Genomic DNA, 20,449 nt, shown 5'->3' with positions numbered 1-20,449 from the left:
ACCACAGTTCTAGTCCCAGACCCAGTGGCTTGAAAATTGCTCTGGGTGCATATGCGTGTGTGCCCACAATTCCAGGAAAAGAATGGAGGAGAAGGGATTGTAGCATGGCCATCCTCCCTGGGAGGTGATTTCTCACTTTCCCTCTCACTGTCTCTTTCTCTTCAGCAAGCGAAGGTGCCCTATGGCAAAAACTTCTATAAAAAGAAATAGCCAGTAGTTACCATACTGCCCAGTATTGTTCTAATAGTAAGTGTGAGTGTATGTAAAATATATATGATGCTTACAATTCTTGGGGAAAGGAATCATTTCCTCATTTTACAGATTAAAAAAATGGCAATCCTGAGAGCATAAGTAAATTGCCCAAGCTCATGTAGCTGGTATGTGGCTGAGCCGGGGTTCCAACCTGAACATGAATTAAGTTCATGACCTTGCCCACTACACTATGCCACTTCTCACAATACCAAACAGAATTATTTTGTAAAAAAAAAAAAAAAATGTGCTTTTCTACTAGTACATTGTAGGTTTGAGTCTTTGGTAATACCTGGTTGGAAGTGATTGAAATAATGCTACCATTCCCTTTTTTTCCTGATAATTCTATTTCAGAAAACATTACTTTGTTCCTTAATCATTGGTGTGGTAGAAAGATAAAATATGACACTGTTTAAAACTAGGCTCATTTATAATTCATTTCCTTCTGGGTGAAGAGAAATGGCACCCATGAAAATCAAATAGTGTTTATTAAACACCTTGACTTCTAGTTCAAGTTCTCAGTAGATGTTTACCATTGGAAGGCACCTGTTAAATGAGGATGCATTAAGGGAGTGACTGTGCCTTTTTTTTTTTTTTTTAAACCAGAGACAGGTAAGGGCTATTGAATGCCACTTTTCAGGCATTTTACTGTCCCATGAGTTTAAAAAAAGTATGGCTCACCTATGGTGGCACAAGCAGAGAGATGGATGGCTAAGGCCACATTGAAAGCTCAAGTTTAGTTTCTGGTCCAACCTCAACAAGTCTGGGAGCAGTGGTATGCATCTGTGTGGTCTTAGCTAACTTGGAGGCTGGAGTCTAGAGATTATGATGTGGTGAGAACCTGTCAAAATCCCTCTTTCTCTCACTTTCTCTCCTTTTTCCTCTCTCTATAAGAAATTTTTTTTTTTAAAGAGTTAGAGTTACAAGTAAGATAATTGAAGCTGTCTGCCTCGGATAGCTGAATCACTTTGAATGGTAAATGGTGCTATTTGTATATTCACAGACAAGGTACCATTACTGTCCTCAGGTTTTATTATTTCTGTTTGCTCCAGAAGATTCTGCCAGTCTGCATCAGTGTACCTACTTCATGTTTCTTAACCACTGTGCCTGCTTCTGTCCAGCCAACTAGAATTGTTGTCATATTAACAATTCTGGAATGGTCTCCAGTGACTGATGGAAATGTGTATATAAATACTCCAGTTTCCTTATGACTAGGGATGGATGGGTTAATTTTGAAATATAAATTATTCAGACTTTCCCTCACAGATTGAGTTCCAACCACCAAGTATGGTAGGTGGTGGTGGTGAATTGTAAACTAACCACAAATTCTCCTCCTTCTTGTCATGTGATATTGCAAATCCTGTCAAAAAGTGGAGTTCCTTACCCCAGTCTTGAATTTGAAAGGTCATATGACTCGCTAACTCCATTGGAGATAGCAAACATGACACAATCAGAAGCTTGGAAAGTGGTTGTATGTTGACACTTGTCTTGTGTGTGTGTGTGTGTGTGTGTGTGTGTTTCAAAACTATGACTTTCACCTATAGGAGCTCAAACTAGCTTGTTGGAGGATGAGAGGTGACTTAGAACTGAGCTGTTCCAACTAAAGCCCTTAAGAATAAATGGTAACAGCCAATGGTGTAATGTTACGTTGCTAGGTTCCCACATAGTCAACCATGGTTTAAGTCCTGGACCCATTGGTTTAAAACTCACACTGGGTGCATGTGGTGTGTGCCCAAAATCCTGAGAGGAGAATGGAGGAGAAGGAATTGTGGCATGGCCATCCCCCGTGGAAGAGTGGTGATTTCTTGCATTGTCTTCTTTCTCTCCTGTGAGTGCATGCACCCTGTAGCAAAAATCTCTGAGGGTGGGGAGGATAAAAAGAAAAGAATAACTACTTGATGTGTGTGGTTGGTTACTGAATACTGACTAGCCCTAACAGAACAGTCAGCTGAATGTAGAGATGATCTGAGCTGTCTCAGATAAAAGTACCACCTGGATGACCCACAGAGGTGTGAGAGACTGTGCAGGTTTGTTTTTTTAATGTCAGTAAGTGTTGGAGTACTTTGTCATGCAGCAGAAACTAACCAACACATTGACTTAACAATTTACTCTCCATAGACTGTCTTCTCTCCCCTGTATCTCTTTCCTCTTCTGCTACTGAGCTACCAAATAATATATTTACTTAAACCCTTGCCTCAGGATTTGGTTCTTGTTGAACCCAAGCTAAAGCACTCTTTAATTACTTTTACACACACTGAAGACTTTTTCCTTAAGAATTCTCTATAGATATCATGAGTCATTAAGAGGCACTGAATAAGAAATAGAGCAAAAATAAAGGCTGCCCATTTGAACAACTCCATAGTATACAGCTTTGATGAGCTCAGAGACTGGAATGTTCTCTCCTACACTGACCTACTCCCTGATTCTCCCAAATCAGTGTTACATATGCTTTGCATTCCTCCTTAGAATGACAGTAAAAGCCTTTATAAACAATTAGGTCTGGGAAAATTTGTCCTTGTAGGTTTGAGTAGAAGTACATTTGTTCATTATCCCCTTTTACATTGAATTAGGAACAGGTGATTGACCCTTTTCTTCTTTAATCAATGATGGTCAATATGAATTTAATGAAAAGACATTCATAAGCTTAACTAGTTTTATGAATCAAAGAAACTCAATTTACTTTGGACTTTTTTCTAGTAGCGAAAATAGACTATTCTAACCAGATTAGCAGAGAGGAAAAAATTTACTAGGAAAATTTTGAAGAAGTACTAAGTAATTTTTATTTTTTATTTTTTTTTAGCTTTTACTATAGGGCATAATATGTACTTACCAGGGAGAGAGAGGGAGAGAGAGTGGAGGAGGGAAAATTAGAAATGACCCCTAGTGGACATGGCCATGCTCCAATCCCTTTTTCTCCCCTCTCCTCTCAGGCCTTTGGGCTTGCATGCATACACACACACACACACACACACACACACACACATTCAGCCTGAGTTTTAAGTCGCCAGATCTGGGATTCACCCTATGAAGCTGGCCATGTGGGATCCAGCACCTTAATCCCATACTACCTGTTGGCTCCAGTACAATTGGGTTGTTGGGAAAGTCATGATACATTTTTGCATAGAAATATATGTCATGACTTTCTTGACAACCTAATATTTAATTTTGATAACATGACAGTAAGATATGTATGTGTGTGTGTGTGTGTGTGTGTGTGTGTGTGCGTGCGTATTGGAGAATAGGTAAGCTGAGAACAGGGAGAAATAAAGGTAGAAATACTCGTAAGATAGATAAATTCATTAGCTGGTAGATACAATGATTCAATAAATCCTTTAATACAAATAAAAGTTGAAATGTGATCATATGGATTGAAATTTTCCAAATGTTTCTTTTTGCAAACACTTTATATGGTGATTACATGAATCAAATATCATAACTCTTAAAATATCTATCCCTGTACATTAAAAAAAAAGTGTAGTAACTGATATTTTAACTGCTTCTACCACCTATTCTGTTTATGCTACTCCACAGGGGGTGCTATTTGCTAGAAGTATGGTCTGCTATTCTTGATTATTTATTCCACTGGCATCTTTCTCTAGGAAACTTTTGCATTTGTTTGATGTATAGCTTTAGGACTATTAATATTACTTTGGCTTTCCATTGTAGCCTTCTGACACTGCTTCATTGTAAGAGTGGTTGTTATTTATTATCATTTCAAGGTGGCAAGATAGGACTATATCTCTGAGAAGCATCACACAAATTATTCTCTGTCATTGCAATGAATAGCTGCTTTTCTTTTCAATCTTCTGTTGCACACAAAGTGAATTTTCTTTATCATAGAGTTTCAAAATATATAGCATTTTTTTTCACTAAAAGGCAATATGCATTAAATATAGCTGGTTTTGGAATTAAGTATAAGACAAATTAAAATGATATATAATCAAATACTTAAAGGTAGCTTCACATTTGTTGTATTTTATTTCAGAACTTTTAAAGAAAACCGTATTTAAAAAAATTTTATTTTAATTTTTTAAAAGGTTTTTGGCATAGGGCATGTATACTCACTAGAGAGAAACACAGAGAGAGAGACAGTGAGAGGGAAAGTGAGAAATCACCCTCCAGGGGATTGGCCACACTGCAATTCCTTCTCTATTGTCTCCTGGGACTTGGGGCATGCACGTATGCACATGTGCTGTGCATAATCTTCAAGCCACTGGGTCCAGGACTTGAGCTGTGGTCAGCCATGTGGGAGTCCAGCACCATAACTACCAAGCCATACCAAGCCACTTGCTGGTCCCAAGCACATTTGGCACTATGCCATATTTTTCAAAAAAAGAAATGCATTTTAAGCTTAATATTATAATTGTTTTTCGGAGTCCTAGTTATTTTAACAACATGTTAGTGGCTCCATTGTATCTCTCTATATGGATGGTCATGGCTTGTTTTAGTCATCTCCTATTGTTAGACATTTATGTCATCTTCACATTTCATGATGATTATAATTATATACAATACCAACATCCTTGTAACTGAATCATTTGGAACTTCTAATATTATTGTTTCAGTCTAAACTTCCAGAAATAAAATTGTTACGTCAGGAGCCAACAGGTGGTGTGGTGGTTAAGGCACTGAATTCCCCCATGGCCAACTATAGTTCAAGTACTGGACCTGGAGGCTTGAGAATCACACTAGGTGAATTTGTGTGCATGCCCAAAATCCCAAGGGGAGAATGGAGGAGAAGGGATTGTGTAGTGGCCATCCCCTTTGGAGAGAAGGGGGTTGATTTCTCACTTTCCCTCCCTCTAGTGAGCACACATGCCCTATGGCAAAAAGCAAAACACACAAACAAACAAAATTGCTAGGTCCAAAGGTAATACATTTTTGAAGTCTTTGTTATATTTTTTCTTCTGAAGAGACCAAATTTATGTTCAGTCTTTAAGGGTATATTTTTTATATTTTGTTCTTGATAACATGACTTTCATATTTGATTGTAAGTATAATGACCAATTCCTAAGTAAAATAAGGATCAATCAATCAATCAACCCATCATTTATTTATCTTTTACCTATTTGAAAAAGTATAAAAGAACACATATGTGCTATATATTTATTCTTATGTATTGTCCTTTATAAAAGAAAACTGGTATTGAGCAGTGGTGTGAATTCATCTTTCAGTATCATTTTTTTTTATATAAGCTTCTTGTAACCTTACTTAGTTCTCCACTCATGTCTAGTGGATTCTGCAAGAAGGGCAGAAAAAGAACCTACCATTATGCGGCATGAGTACCTCAAAGCACAATGTCCCTAGCCATATTTGTTTAGAGATCATATTGCAATTCAATTTACTGTTTTTGTGAAAGTCAGAATGACAGTTGTACTACTGCTTTGACATTTTCTGTTGCAAGAAAATGGCTTTAGAAAAGGCTAGAAAACTCTCAAACAAAGTTCATTTTGTGAAACATAAAATTTAATATAGGGAAGCTTGATTTTTCCTTTGAACCTAGTGGAAACTATTTCACAGGTGGATGGAATAAAGGAAGTTTGAAGAAATAATTTTGTTTTTTGGTCAGAAATTAAAGCCAGAGAGGGGAACCAGCAGTTAGCGTAATGGCTATGTCGCTGGACTCCCATGTAGTCGCCCGTGGTTCGCGTCCCGGACCCGGTGGCTTAAAACCCACACCGGGCGTGTGTTCGTGTGTGCCCAAGATCCCGAGAGGAGAATGGAGGAGAAGGGATTGTGGCGTGGCTATCCCCTCTGGGGGGTGATTTCTTGCTTTCTGTCTCTCTGTCTCTCTCTGTCTTTCTGGTGAGCGCACGCGCCCTATAGTGAAAAACCTCTCAAAAAAAAAAAATTAAAGCCAGAGGGGAATATGCTTGGGTAGTATATGCAGAGTGATTAGGAAAGTCTTTTAATTAAAAGGGGAAAAGACCTATAAGAGAAATCTTGCATTTTCAGGGCCGATGTTTTGATAGTGCTAGTCAGTCTGGCATCTTTGCCTCCTTCCTGAGTCGGGTCTCTCCTTCCTGTTCCCTGACCTGGGATTGCCTTGTCAGTACTCATCGCTGCCTTGTTCTGATTGCTCCTGAGTCTACCTCACAGAGGCTCCCTCCTTCCTACATTGTCATGGGGATTACAGTCTAATAGGGGTGACAGATAATTATCAATTTTTTTTTATAATGCCTTGGTACGTAGTGACAAATGCCATGAAGGAAAATTATGTAGAATGTAGGGATAAGGGAAGGCTACTCTTCTAATAGAGGGTCCTCCTTTCTGAGAAGATAGCATTTGAGCAGAGATGTGGAGGAAGAGAGAATGACCCATATATTTAATAGATACGTATAGGACATATAGATGTCTGATCAGGAAGCTGCAAATGTGAAAGTCCTGAGGTGGTAGTGTGCTCGAAGAGAAAAAAGAGGCCAATGTGTCAGGCTGGAGTAAATGAAAAGAATCAAAAGGAGATAAGGTGAGAGGTAGCCAAGGGTCAGATGAGGTAAGTAATGCAGGGGCCAGATGACATAAAGCCTGGATTTTATTTGAAGTATGATGGGAAGGTATTGGAGGCCTTTGAGAAAGAAGTGGCATGACCTATTGAGAACCTTCTTTTACTGCTGTGGATTTTTTTTTATTGTTTTTGCTTTCATGTCCTATCCTATAGCATTGAAATAGTTAGACTACCCCCAGCATTTAAATAATTAGACCCCCCCCCCCCCCGCCCCCAGGGTTTCTTTTGCTTTTGTCAACATAGCTATGTGGGGAACAGTTTACACAGAGAGATGTTCTCTCTCTGCCAAAGACATAATTACCGTTTCTGGAACTTTATGCAAAACTTTCCAGAAGACTTGGAGTAGTTAAGTGTCTTTGGATTCCAAGTAACAGGATCCAACTTGAATTGCTTTAGCAAACTTTTTTTTTTAAAATTCATGGTATAGCTTTCAGAATCTAAGGAAGAAATAAATACATCTAGGTCTTGGGAATCACAAATGTGTCAGGGGCTGTAGCAGCAGCCATTTGGGATTTTGTTCTGCTTTTTCACATTACTGAGACTAACAACCTCTGGGTCTCTTGATTTAAAAGCCCAAATTATCGGGGGAGAGAAAGTGGTTGGCTCAGTTTGAAGGGGGGGGGGTTGTCATCCAGGGAGCAATGACAGCAGAAGCCTAACTACTCAGAAGGCCTGTGGGAGTAAGATGCATGGTTCCCAAGACGAGGCTGTATAGACAAGTTTCCATGGAATGGATTGTGACTACTCTGTGGCTAATCCCCAATATGCTTTGTGCACGTACTTTTACTTTTTTTATATATATATACAGTTTACTCACTTTCTTCCATGAGTGAGAGTGAAAGACAGGTACCCCACCATGGTCCTTATCCCACAATCTGCCTCCAGCCAGGCTCGGATCACAACCAGTGTGTTTAAGGAGGTCTCTGGAAATGAACCCCTAACCTTCCCAGATTGGTCATTCTTTTTTTTTTGTTGTTTGTTTTTTTTTTGAGAGGTTTTCGCTATAGGGCGTGTGCGCTCACCAGATAGACAGAGAGATACATAGAGACAGAGAGTGAGAAATCACCACCCAGGGGGGATGGTCACGCCGCAATCCCCTCTCCTCCATTCTCCTCTTGGGATCTTGGGTACGCACGCACAAGCGCCCGGCGTGAGTTTGAAGCCACCAGGTCTGGGACGCGAACCGTGGTCGACTACATGGGAGTCCAGAGACAGAGCCATTACGCTAACTGCAGGTTCCCAACCAGGTTGGTCATTCTTATGGAGTGTTTCATTGCTGCTGTGTCACTGTCTGGCCCTTGTGCTTTGCTGGAGTCAGTTCCCTGCAATGGGGGCTTCTCTTTCTCCTTAGAGAGTTAATATCCTGGGTTTTTTTGTTGCTGTATCCTTGATACCAAGAGCCAGTTTTATCCCAATTCATATATTCTCACAAAATAGAAGAGACTATTTTTGGTGTTTAAATTTGCTTCAGGCTCTGTTCATGATCCTGAAGCTGTCCTACAATTCTCTAAAATTACAGGTTCTATTTTACATTCTTAAAAGATCTGCTGAAACCTTGGCAAGCAGATATAATTTTATTATGAAGAAATTTTTTCCTTCTTTCACATGTACTGTTGTGCCAAGAACATGAAGTTGGAGTCAGGAGACTGCCTTAAGTCTGATCCTTGGGAAAGTCTGAGATGGAGGTTTATGAACAGGAGGTTTATAGGGAGAGTTCCGGGGGTCAGTACTTAGGGGGGTGAGGGAAGCAAGACTGGTCAGAGGAGAAGCTGAAGTAATTGCAACAGAGATGCCAGCTGACCCTACTGGGATCTCTGGTGCCAGAGTTAGACAAGGGGACTGGATCTCCCTGGACAGGGAGGCACAGCCCTGGGGAAGGGGCACAGCCATAGGAGATGTTGCTTCCCCAGGCCTTGGGCCACGCCCTGAGAGGAATGTAGCTGTGCACTGTCAACCACCAGTACACACAGCAGCTGGGAAATGGGTGCTTTGCTCATGATGGGCAGGTGGAGAGAGGAAGAGTCTGGTTGGTTCCATAGCGTCTACTTATATTTAGATTTAAATGTCTGTTCTGTTCAACTGGACTAGTCTGTGAGACCTTGGGTGGGAAAATCCTTAGCTTCTGTAACTCATCATGTCCTCATTAAAAAAGACAAAATAGGGACCAGCATTTGGCATAATGGCTACTTCACTGGACTCCCATGTAGTCAACCATGGATTGAGTCCCGGATCTGGTGGCTTAATCTCATGCCGGATGCATGTTTGTGCCTACCCAAGATCCTAAGAGGAGAATGGAGGAGAAGGGATTGCAGCATGGTTATCTCCCCTGGGGGGTTATTTCTTGCTGTCTGTCTTTCTGTCTCTTTCTGTCTTTCTGGAGAGCACCAGCATCCTATAGCAAAGATCTTTCAAAAAAAAAAAAAAAAAGGCAAAAACCAAAACAAAACAAATCAACTAGCCTCATTTTAAAAATGGGATTAAATAAACAGTGTTGTGACCATGTTGAGGATACTTTCACTTATATTGTTTTGATCTCACCGTAACTCCATGATGTATCCATTGTAGGTCAACTTTATTGATGAGGAAACAGATCCTTAGGTAAAAATAGTTGATTGGATTTAGACAGAAAAGACATATGGAAAATGCTGTGTCAGGTCATCTGACCTTAAATCCTTATTTTGGCCAATTTTTTAGAGCTTCCTCTCAACAACTGATATACCATTAATGACACTAATACTAGTAACAACAAAGGGTGCCTAATTTTTATAGCCACTATGAGGATTGAATGAATGACATTCACAAATTAAAAGTTGCTGGAAAAAAGAGAGTCAATAGATAATAACTGTTCTTAAAAATTGCTTTTTTAGGTGAACATGGTCTAATCATAAAAGGAGTAGGGCAAGATTATAAGGGATCTTGGAAAATCTCTCACCTGACCTCTAATAGGCATAGGGCATTGTGTTTCCAAGTGTCTTTAATTGACATTTGGACTCCTGTGGTTTACTCTTTGAAAGCTTAGAAAATTTAACATGCAGGGACCAGCAGGTGGCGTGCTGGTTAGGGCGCTGAACACTCCCACATGGCCAACCAGGGTTCGAGTCCTGAATCTGGTGGCTTGCTTTCTCACTTCCTCTCTCTCTCACTCTCACCCTCTGTCTCTCTCTGGTCAAAATAAAATAAAAAAAAAGAATGAATGAATAAATAAAATAAATAATTTTTAAAAAAATTAACTTGCATATGCCAAGATGCAGCTTACTGTATGGAGCTGTGGTGTAGGGTAAAGAAATAAGAGAAGTGGTGTCCTTCAGGGATAAAAATGAGGTCCATCAGTGACAATGATGGGAATACATGTACTGGAGGTAGAGGGATATTTCAAGAAAACTCTCCAGCAACACCAGCAGAACTCTGAGACTTGTGAATCTGAGTCACAATCAAATTGCCAGGTGACTCACAGCACAGATATCCGTTTAAATTTTGAACTTGATATATGTTGACTCTCAGGACCAAATTTTAAAAGCTGAGGAAGTCATGGAAAGAACTAGTTTCTGTTATATCTCTACCAACTTGAAAAAACTGAGACCCTATATTGGGAGGTTCCTTTTCCTTTTTTAAAAAAAGAATTTATTTAATTTTACTCATTGTCGTGACTTTTGTTATTTATCTGAAGTTGACCAGAGAGAGACAGAGAGAGAGAGAAGGAAAGTGAGAAAGCAAGCTGCCAGATCTGGGACTCAAACTGCAGTCAGTCATATGGGAATCCAGCGGCTCCAACCACCAAGCCACCTACCGGCCCCGGAGGCTTCTTTTCCTAATGGCATGGGAAGTGCTTTCTATGACACACAAACTACAAAGGACAATAAGTTGTTTGGAGCACATACATGGTCACAGATATATTTTAAGTCACTTTACAAAAGATTCCTATTCATGAGCCTTAAAACAAACTCAGCAATTTGAATTTAAGTGGAAATGGGCAATCACCATATTATTGGCAAAAAGCCCACTTTTAAGCTCATCTTTTAAACTCACCTTGTTAGAAAATTGCATATTTAGATAGAATTTTTACTTACAACATCTTTCCGAAGATAATCAAATATTACTACTAAAATGTATTATTTGACCAAAAGTATTATTTTATGTAACACTAAGTCGAAAGTTCTTTTTCCATGTTCATTTTTCCCCTTCTGGTTTCATTGAGTAAATTCTAGATTTCCCAGTATAGAGTTCAATATAGGTCAATGGATTCTCATGTCTTTCTTTCTTTCTTTTTTTTTCTTTTGTAATTGTCACTTGACCTAGGTTAAAAAGTCAAGCATTTTTGGCCAGAGAATTGATAGGAAAAGGAAGTGTAATGTTTTGGGATGATTGAAATGAATTAGAACATCCTATCTATGTAATTGTAGAAAGATTGAATGAGGCCAAAATATTTGGTTAGTTAGTTTAATCCAAGTTTTGGTGCTCAGCTGCAATGGTGGTATGAAAACATGTCTATTAGGCCTGTGTTTTTTTTTTTTTTTTTTTTTTTTTTTAATCACTCTGTGAACCACAGTGGAAGTTAATGACTGACTCATAACCACACTTTGGATATATAGACCTGGCTAATGTTTTTGGTGTGATTTGGCACAATACATAAAGTTATAAAACAACAGAGGCATACATGTCATTGCTAAAGGTAAGTCTGTTTGTGGTTTGGAGAAAGGAAGAAAAATTAGTAAACTCTTAAACATATTTTAATCTTCTCCTTAGTTCCCAAGGCTACCATTACCCTTGGGTTAAGAATTGTGACCATAAGAAAGTGATTCGTGGTATAAAATGCATTGTATTAAACTGAAACACATCAAACAAAAGGCATCACAATTTTCACTTTCCAAAAGCAATGAGTCAATATATACTTAAAATAATGATAACCTTCAGAATGGGTATAATAACACAAGCATCCTTTATGTGGGTGCTCTAGCCTGAATTCTAAATATAATCGGAGAAATGTAAATACAATTATTCTTCTTATAACACTGAAGTGAGGTTTCTCAGCCTCAGCACTATTGACATTTAGGCTGAATAAGTCTGTATTTGGAAGACTGTTCTGTGCACTGAATGTTTGGCAGCCTCTTTAGCCTCTTCCCCCTAGAGGCCCATAGCATTACTACCATCCCTCCTTCCTGAGCTCAGACAATCAGAAGTATTTTCAGACATTGCCAAATGTCCTGGGGTGCAGGGAGAAGCAAAACTGCCCCTGGTGGAGCCCAGTACATTAAGTTTTCCAGATTAAACTCAGTATTAAAATAAAAAACAAAAACAAACAAAAAAAGAGGCCTGCAGGTGGCATAGTGGTTAAGGTACTAGACTCCCACATAGCTAACAGTGGTTTGAGATCCAGACCTGGTGGCTTGAAAATCATGCCAGGCACATGTGTGTGCATGCCCAAAATCCCATGAGGAGAATGGAATTCTCTTCAAGTGATTTCAATTCCAGGGATTGCAGTGTGGCCATCTCCTCTGGAAGTTGATTTCTCACTTTTTCTCTTTTTGGTGAGCACATGAACCTATGCCAAAAACTAAAACATACACACACACACACACACACACACACACACACACACACACACAGTTTACCTATGGAAATATATAAAAGATAAAGAATCTTTCTTAGGAAGATTTCCTTCCAAATGTAGCTATGTTGTATTTCTCTACATCTCTCTGTCAGACAGAGACCAGAAAAAAACATGAAGTTTCTAGTGAAATGATTCAATGACACATTTAGAGGAACAGAGAGTACAAGTTTTTATGTTTTCAAGTCCACAGAATTCAATAGCATATTTTAAAAATTATGGTTAAAGTCACCGAAGTTGTATAATTTTCATATTGACCTCATCTAAAAAAGAAAATAACATTTAGATTTAGAGAGAAACAGGTTGCCAATAGCTTTGGGAAATTTTTAGGTATGCTAACTATACCAAAAACTTTGGGAATAAAATTATGCCTTTTCTCAATAACATTGCATTGGAGGATCATATTTTCATCTTTTCGCCCACATGATTTTCTTATTTATAGTATCCAAATGTAGGATTGAAAGTATTGTTATTGCTAATATGTTTCTATTCGTAAATCTTCATGTATACTGTTTTGTTTTTCATATTTTTTTTGGTAAGGTTGTTTAGATTTACATTTCACAGAGTTAAATAAAAGTGGAGTCCAATATCTTGGCCTTAGGATTTACATTTGGCCTTGCAATTAGACTTGTATGCGAATATGAAAGCAGCTGCTTTTCGATCCTTGGGAAGACACCTATTTACCTTAGTTTTTATGTCCATTTACAAGCACTTCCCCTACCATGATATCTGCGTAGGGCAGGTAGTAGTCTATTGAAAGGAAAAGTATTTTTAACATCTATTGAGTTTTAACTCAACCAGATCCAGATCATGCATCAAAATACATTTTAGAAATCAGCAGATCCTAAAATTACTATGTCTAATCACTTCTTTCTCCTGTCAGCCATGGGTTCAGTTGTATTAAAAGAAAAACCTGAGACAAAATTAAATTGTAAGAGTTTGAGTATGAAGCAATTCATGAATTGGGAAACAACTATCCAAAAGAGGTCTGATTTTCCAGTCACAAAACCTTGGAGACAAGTATTTATTGGAAAAATGCGGAAGCCAAAAAAAAAAAAAAAAGTTATTTGCTTGGTTTGCAATTACAAAGTTGCCCTTTTTTTGGTTGCTTTTGGTTAACTGGGATCAAAGCTTTAAATGTACCTTATACAAACATGACCCCAGTCAAGTTGACCCAAATAAGGTTTTCCTTATGTTTGCAACTTAAGCAAGATTAAGGCTATTTTTAAGGCCTCTGGTTTTGGGAAATTTCCAGGACCCATCTTTATTATTTTAATTTTCCTTAACAGTTGTTAATGCAGTGGTTGGACTTTGGGTGGTTTCTGCTTCTCATCTGTCCCTGACTGGTCTTGCAGGAATTCATTTCCCCTGAGAGCTGCTTGCCTGCCCAGGACTCCCTATGGAGGTGCCCTACATCAGGCCTGAGCACCCTGAAATCTCTGCGACATGTGTTAGATTGTACACCTCATCTCCTCCAGCCACCCTACACCCCTGTTTTTAAAGTTAACAATATTTCAAATTCTGTGAAAAGGCCTACATCCCAGTGTCTCCTATTGTCCATTTCCTGTCATCCCCCAGCTGTAGTTAACCACTGTGAGTCAATTCCCTATGTGCCCTTAGAGTATTTAAAAAAATGATACACAAATACCAATGTTTCATTTTCTTCTCTTACTCACGTGTGCCTACATGTACAACCTATTACTTTTTTCATGTAGTAGTTTTTCCTGGAGAATTATTCCATAGAATTATATAAGGAACTTCCTTATTCTTTCTTATAACTATGAATATTCAATTACAGAAATGTGTAATAAAATATTTAACTGGTCCCTTATGGATGGACATGATGGTTTTGTTCTTTTTACTGTCACAAACAAAAATCAGTGCTGAAAAATACTTAATCATTATTTTTAGCATGAGTAAAAATGTATATAAGCAAAAATCAGTGCTGAAAAATACTTAATCATTATTTTTAGCTCGAGTAAAAATGTATATAAGGAACTTTCAAATGCTTCATAGAAAATACATAGTAGGAAAAAAAATTTGCATGGATTTCAATTTTTATTGATTCAAATAAACTTATACTTTAATTCCAATTTTCTATAAACCTTTTGAAGTCCCATTATACCAATCTAGCTATTGGGTCATTGGAAAAGTCATGCTGTATTTTTCTATGTTTTCCAATGCAAAAATGCACCCTGACTTTTTTAATAACCCAGTACCTATTTACCTATTTATATGATAAACTAACGAGAGCAAAATTACAGTTCAAACTGTAAAACTGCAGTTGTCAGTTTTTGTTTAAGTTTATTTATTTTAGTGAGAGAGACAGGGGTTAGGGGCAGAGAGATAGAACTCTCTAATGGGATCACAATGCCATGACCCACACTAGTCCCAGTCCTGGATCATAGGTACTTGCTTGTCTGGTATACTCAGGGAGATCTCTGGGCAAAAACCTAGAATCTTTCCAGGTGGGTCAGTCCCTTAAGCATTGCATTTTACTGCCACACCATCATCTGGGCTCCTGAATTTTGATAGATATTGAAAATTATCTTCTGTAATTGTAATCTTAATAGCGACGTTTGAGGGTGCCTGTTTCTTCACAGCCTGGAAAACCTGTTATTACAATTTCACTTTTTTTTTTTTTTGAGATTTTTTTGCTATAGGGCACATGTACTCGTGAGACAGAGACAGAGAGAAATCCCCCCACCCCCAGTCCCCGGTGGGGATGGCCATCCACAGTCCCTTCTCCTCCTTTCTTCTCCTGGAATCTTGGACATAAATGCACATGTGCCCAGTGTGAGTTTCAAGCTGCCAGGTCCAGGACTCGAACCACAGTTGCCATGTGGCTCAGTGCCTTAACCACAACACCACTTGCTGGCCCCAGTGGTGTTACAATTTTAAATTCTAACAATGTAATATGTGAACATGGCATTGTTTTATTTTGTTAATTAATGAATTAATTTCTTGAGAGGTTTTGCTATAGGGCACGTGCACTCACCAGAAAGACAGAGAGAGACAGAGAGACAAAAAGTGAGAAATCACCTCCCAGGGGGGATGACCATGCTGCAATCCCTTCTCCATTCTCCTCTGGGATCTTGGGCAAACACACACATGTGTGTTCACACACAGCATGAGTTCAAGATACCGGGTCTGGGACTTGAACCGTGGTTGATTACATGGGAGTCCAGCCATGTAGCCATTACACTAGCTTTTGGTGCCGGCATTAATTCACATTTCTATTTTGATGAATGAGCTTGAGATCTATGGTTGAATTTTGAAATATATTTATTCCTTCAGAGAAAGAGAGAGAGAGAAGGGGGGGAGGGGGAACCTACAACAGGGTCTTGATGCCGCAACCCACTCCCAGCCTTCAGCAACCCCATATTATATACACACGCATGCCTAGTATACTTGGACTAGTAACCATCCCATGTGAGATTGCCACACAAGGTGTTATGTTTCACTGTTGCACTGCCGTATGGCCCCTGTAATTGAATTTTGAATGGGCCTTTTGAATTCCTCTTAGATGTGCCCTGTAAACTTTCATAATTTTAGGCAATATGAACTCATATAGGGGATGCTCATCCGGAAACAGCCCCAAGGAGAAATTCCTGCTAACGCTGACTGTGACTGGATCTCAAGGTTGACATGGTCCACAAAATGTATTCAACTTATGTTACTCTTTTTCTCTTCGAGTGAACCCAATATTTATCTATCATATGACTAACTTTCATTACTACTAGTTTATACTTTGATAATTTGTGTATTTTAAGCCTACCAGTCTTTTGTCTTTATGAATTCTGACACACACTTTTTCTTTCCTGTGTAAATTCTTTGGAATTATGAGGAAAGGGTAATGCTTTTTCATTATGGCACATCTAAAATTCTTTCTCTCTTTCTGTGACATGAAGGACCGAAAAAAAAAAAAAGTTTTTGGTCATAAATTATCCTGTGTGTGTCACCCTTTTCACTGCGGTCCCTCGTGTACTGATGGCTATAGTAGGTGTCAGGAGGCGAGGTTATTCATGCAAACTCGAACCGCTAGTAACTGAGTGCCTACTGTGTACCAGCCACTGTTCTCGGCACCTCCCATGTCTACTACATTCCAGCAGAGACAGGTGCCCTGTAAACTTTCATAATTTTAGGCAATATGAACTCATATAGGGGATGCTCATCCGGAAACAGCCCCAAGGAGAAATTCCTGCTAACGCTGACTGTGACTGGATCTCAAGGTTGACATGGTCCACAAAATGTATTCAACTTATGTTACTCTTTTTCTCTTCGAGTGAACCCAATATTTATCTATCATATGACTAACTTTCATTACTACTAGTTTATACTTTGATAATTTGTGTATTTTAAGCCTACCAGTCTTTTGTCTTTATGAATTCTGACACACACTTTTTCTTTCCTGTGTAAATTCTTTGGAATTATGAGGAAAGGGTAATGCTTTTTCATTATGGCACATCTAAAATTCTTTCTCTCTTTCTGTGACATGAAGGACCGAAAAAAAAAAAAAGTTTTTGGTCATAAATTATCCTGTGTGTGTCACCCTTTTCACTGCGGTCCCTCGTGTACTGATGGCTATAGTAGGTGTCAGGAGGCGAGGTTATTCATGCAAACTCGAACCGCTAGTAACTGAGTGCCTATGTTCCCCCAGCCACTGTTCTCGGCACCTCCCATGTCTACTACATTCCAGCAGAGACAGATACTTGGGTATTTACGTGTGTGAGTAGGAAGGAATATGCTGCGAAGCACATATTGTGCCATCTATTATATCAAAAGGCCAAAGACTGGCAATTGGGACACTCAGGTACTATTTTTGGATCTGCCCTTATCTTGTGAATATTGGACAAGGCCTTCAGCTCTGTGGGCCTCGGCGTTCTCATCCTTTGAAAATGTAGTGCTGACTGGAATAGATGATATTTACATCCTTTCTGGTTTTAACATTCAAAGATCGTAATGTCCATATGCTACTTTCACAATTCAGAAAAATGCCTGAGAAGCCACATTTATATACTAACAACAATACTTGTGCCCCCTCCCTTTGTGAATACCCCTCGAGCATTCATATGCATTCCTTTTTCCATCTCGAGGTAGCAGGACCTTTATTTTCTACAGGAATATATTAGAAGTTGTCATTATTTATAAACAGGTGTATTAAAAAAACTCTCTGGATAAGAAATATTCAACATTTATGACAGATTTTTTGAATTATTTGTAAGTGAATAAAATGTCACAAAATGTAAATCAGAGTGGAAATACTTAACAATAGGCGGCTTCTGGAGAAGCTGAAAGAACCCTGAGAATGGATATCAAATACAGACACTGTGATATGGGCCTATGTTCTTTTAGGACCATCTGGACCGTTGCTATAGAAAGAGTATGATCTACTGGAATGGAAGATTTTATAGTATAACTCTGTCAAGAACCAGTTACTTGCCTATGAACTTGGAGTTAGTGGATTTATTCTGAAGCATGATTAAAAATGTCTTACAACATCATTTTATCAAGTTGTGCTTTCCTGTGTGTCCTCTATACCCCTCTTCTGTTCTCTGTCTCACCCTGAGGTACTTTAGGTTAAACAATTTTATCTGCTGTATCTGTAGGTCAAATGATAAACTCAGTCTTAAAATTTATCTCATTTCAGTGATTTCTAATCCAATTTTAAACAAGGTAAAGAATTACATTGGCTATCTCTAGTGCAAAACATTCAGAGGAATGATATTAACTTACCACTTGTCACTTGGGATAAACAGTAATTCTTTATTATTTTCTAATTAACATGATGTGTTAGAAATAGAATAGATTTTTGAAAGTTTAAAATCAAATAATTATTGATGAGAGAGAGTGCAAGACAAGATGGGAAAGAGAAAGAGATAGGAGTGTTTGAGAGGGTCTCATCATTGTGATCCTCTGGCCCAGCCAACAGGTTAGCTAGGATTACAGGCACACCTGGCCTGTTCAATTTGGTCTGAGATGCAAACCCTAGACCTCCCCTGTGACCACAGCCTCACCCAGTGACAACCTAACACTTATGCCATGGTGCTAGGCCTGGAGTCTTTTGCTCTAAAGAGAAGCTTCATCAATTACCACTTCTAATTTACTGGTTTTATCATGTATCTGAACTTCAATTTATTTATTTCTCAAACTATGATTCTAACAACTTTCAAATGACTGTTAGAGATAATATAGGAATACATAAAGCTATCTAAATATAGTAGGTACTTAATAAATATTAGTTGTTTTACATTGCTATTATTGTTATGAGTGACCAGGTAAAGAAAAAACAGTACCACTAACAGTTTTCCTCTAGGTTTTTCATACAAGGCAAAGATCAGAAAATTAGATCTTGCTGTTTTCCTTTACTTTCATTGATACTTGAGAAAATTTATTTCTCATCGCCATTTGACAACATATAAGCGACTTACATGATGGGACATTCAAGTATCAGACAAATTCAGAGAGCTGAATCACTGCTCTATATTATACTCTGGATTGATCGCTACATAGAAAGTAGAGCATAGACTCCTAAATGCCAGCAACAGAGCTTTTTAATAAATTATTTCTTGTAACTGCTATTTTCTAACTCATCATCATAAAAATATCAACATATTTCATTTAGTACACTTGGCTTTTCCAAGTATTCAGTCGGAAGACCTAAAAAAAGGGACTTTGTTTCTTAGAGGAGGTGAAAAGAAGACTGAAATCTCAAAACTATACCAGCTAAAGAGACCTCAGGCTGGATTTCGGTTCCTTGAGCTACACTTCCCAAGGCCTCAGTCCCGGCTGGGCGTCGCTTCGTTGACGAGCCTCTAGATGGCGAAGGAATACCGCCGTGGGCTCCTCGGCCACCCAAGAACACAGCAGCTCAGACCCCTGTTGATTTAGTAGCCTGTGCGGGGTAGCAATACCAATTAACTGAAGTTATTAATTATGCTCTCAACATAAATGCCTAACTCGTATTTTTAGTCCAGTGTTTTATGCCTTTTTAAAAAATTGCTTAAAATCAAGAGCCCATGTAGTGATGGTACAGCAAATCGATTTTTAAAAAGAAAAGCATTCTTTCCCAATTGGCTTTTCACTGTTTTAGCAGCAAGGGCTTTATTTGGGGATGGAGAGACCTTTAAGAATAGACTGAGGACAGAAAAATTACTTTCCATACCGAAAACTCAGAATAATTTGGGTTTGAATCCTGGCTCCCTCACTTTACATCTTTAGGCAGGGTGTATCCACTCTCTGAGCTTTGGTTTGTAGTCTGGAAAGCACAACAGTGGCTACCTCACTGCACTGGTGACTGCAAAGATTAAAATATTAAGTGGAGGCAAAATGTTCAAAACAGAGCTTGACATAGAGTACCCACAGGTGGTGTGGAGTTTTACTTTGGTGAGGAACCAATACAAGTTAGGTTGGGTAATTCAGGTTGAACTATACATGTGCATGCTTTGGGAATGTGAGACATCCCAAGTCTGAGAGTGTCCAGGCATCCCAGCAGGTGTTTTTACCTTACTGTGAAAATGAAACAATGTGTCTAATTCTTCATCTTTCCCTGACAAAGAAAGGGGGTAGGGTGGAGAGGGTTACAAAATTTTCACAGGCAGCTCGCCCTTAGGCATATTCAAGCACACCACTGGGACATAGCACCTCAGAAGGAGAACTTGGGTGCTTCCTTAGAAATCAACATAAACAATCTGTCAATGGCTGATTTTTGGAGAGAAGACAAGGAGTTGTGTTTTTCTCAATGCTTGAAACAGAGCCTTATAGTTAAAATTGGTGCCCTAAAATGGAGAGGCAAAGCATTAATGGGAGAAAGAAATGGGGTATTATCTGTCAAAGATAACTTTATAGTATTATTAACTGGACTGGGGAGAAGTGTAAACATGTTGGAATATTCACTTTGCAAACTAAATGATGTGACCGAATGTATAAAAGAATTTAAAATAAAATAACATAAAAAAATTGATACCCTAAGCAAGCACCTACCAAACGAATCATGAAGTCTCAGAAGGTGATCATATATGTGTGTGTGTGTGTGTGTGTGTGTGTGTGTGTATTTTTTTTTTTTTTTAATTTGCTGTAAGGCATGTGAT

This window comes from Tupaia chinensis, unplaced genomic scaffold (genome assembly GCF_000334495.1).
Source record: "Tupaia chinensis unplaced genomic scaffold, TupChi_1.0 Scaffold148587_1, whole genome shotgun sequence".
In the NCBI taxonomy this organism is placed as follows: domain Eukaryota; kingdom Metazoa; phylum Chordata; class Mammalia; order Scandentia; family Tupaiidae; genus Tupaia; species Tupaia belangeri.
This window is presented reverse-complemented; position numbering follows the sequence as displayed.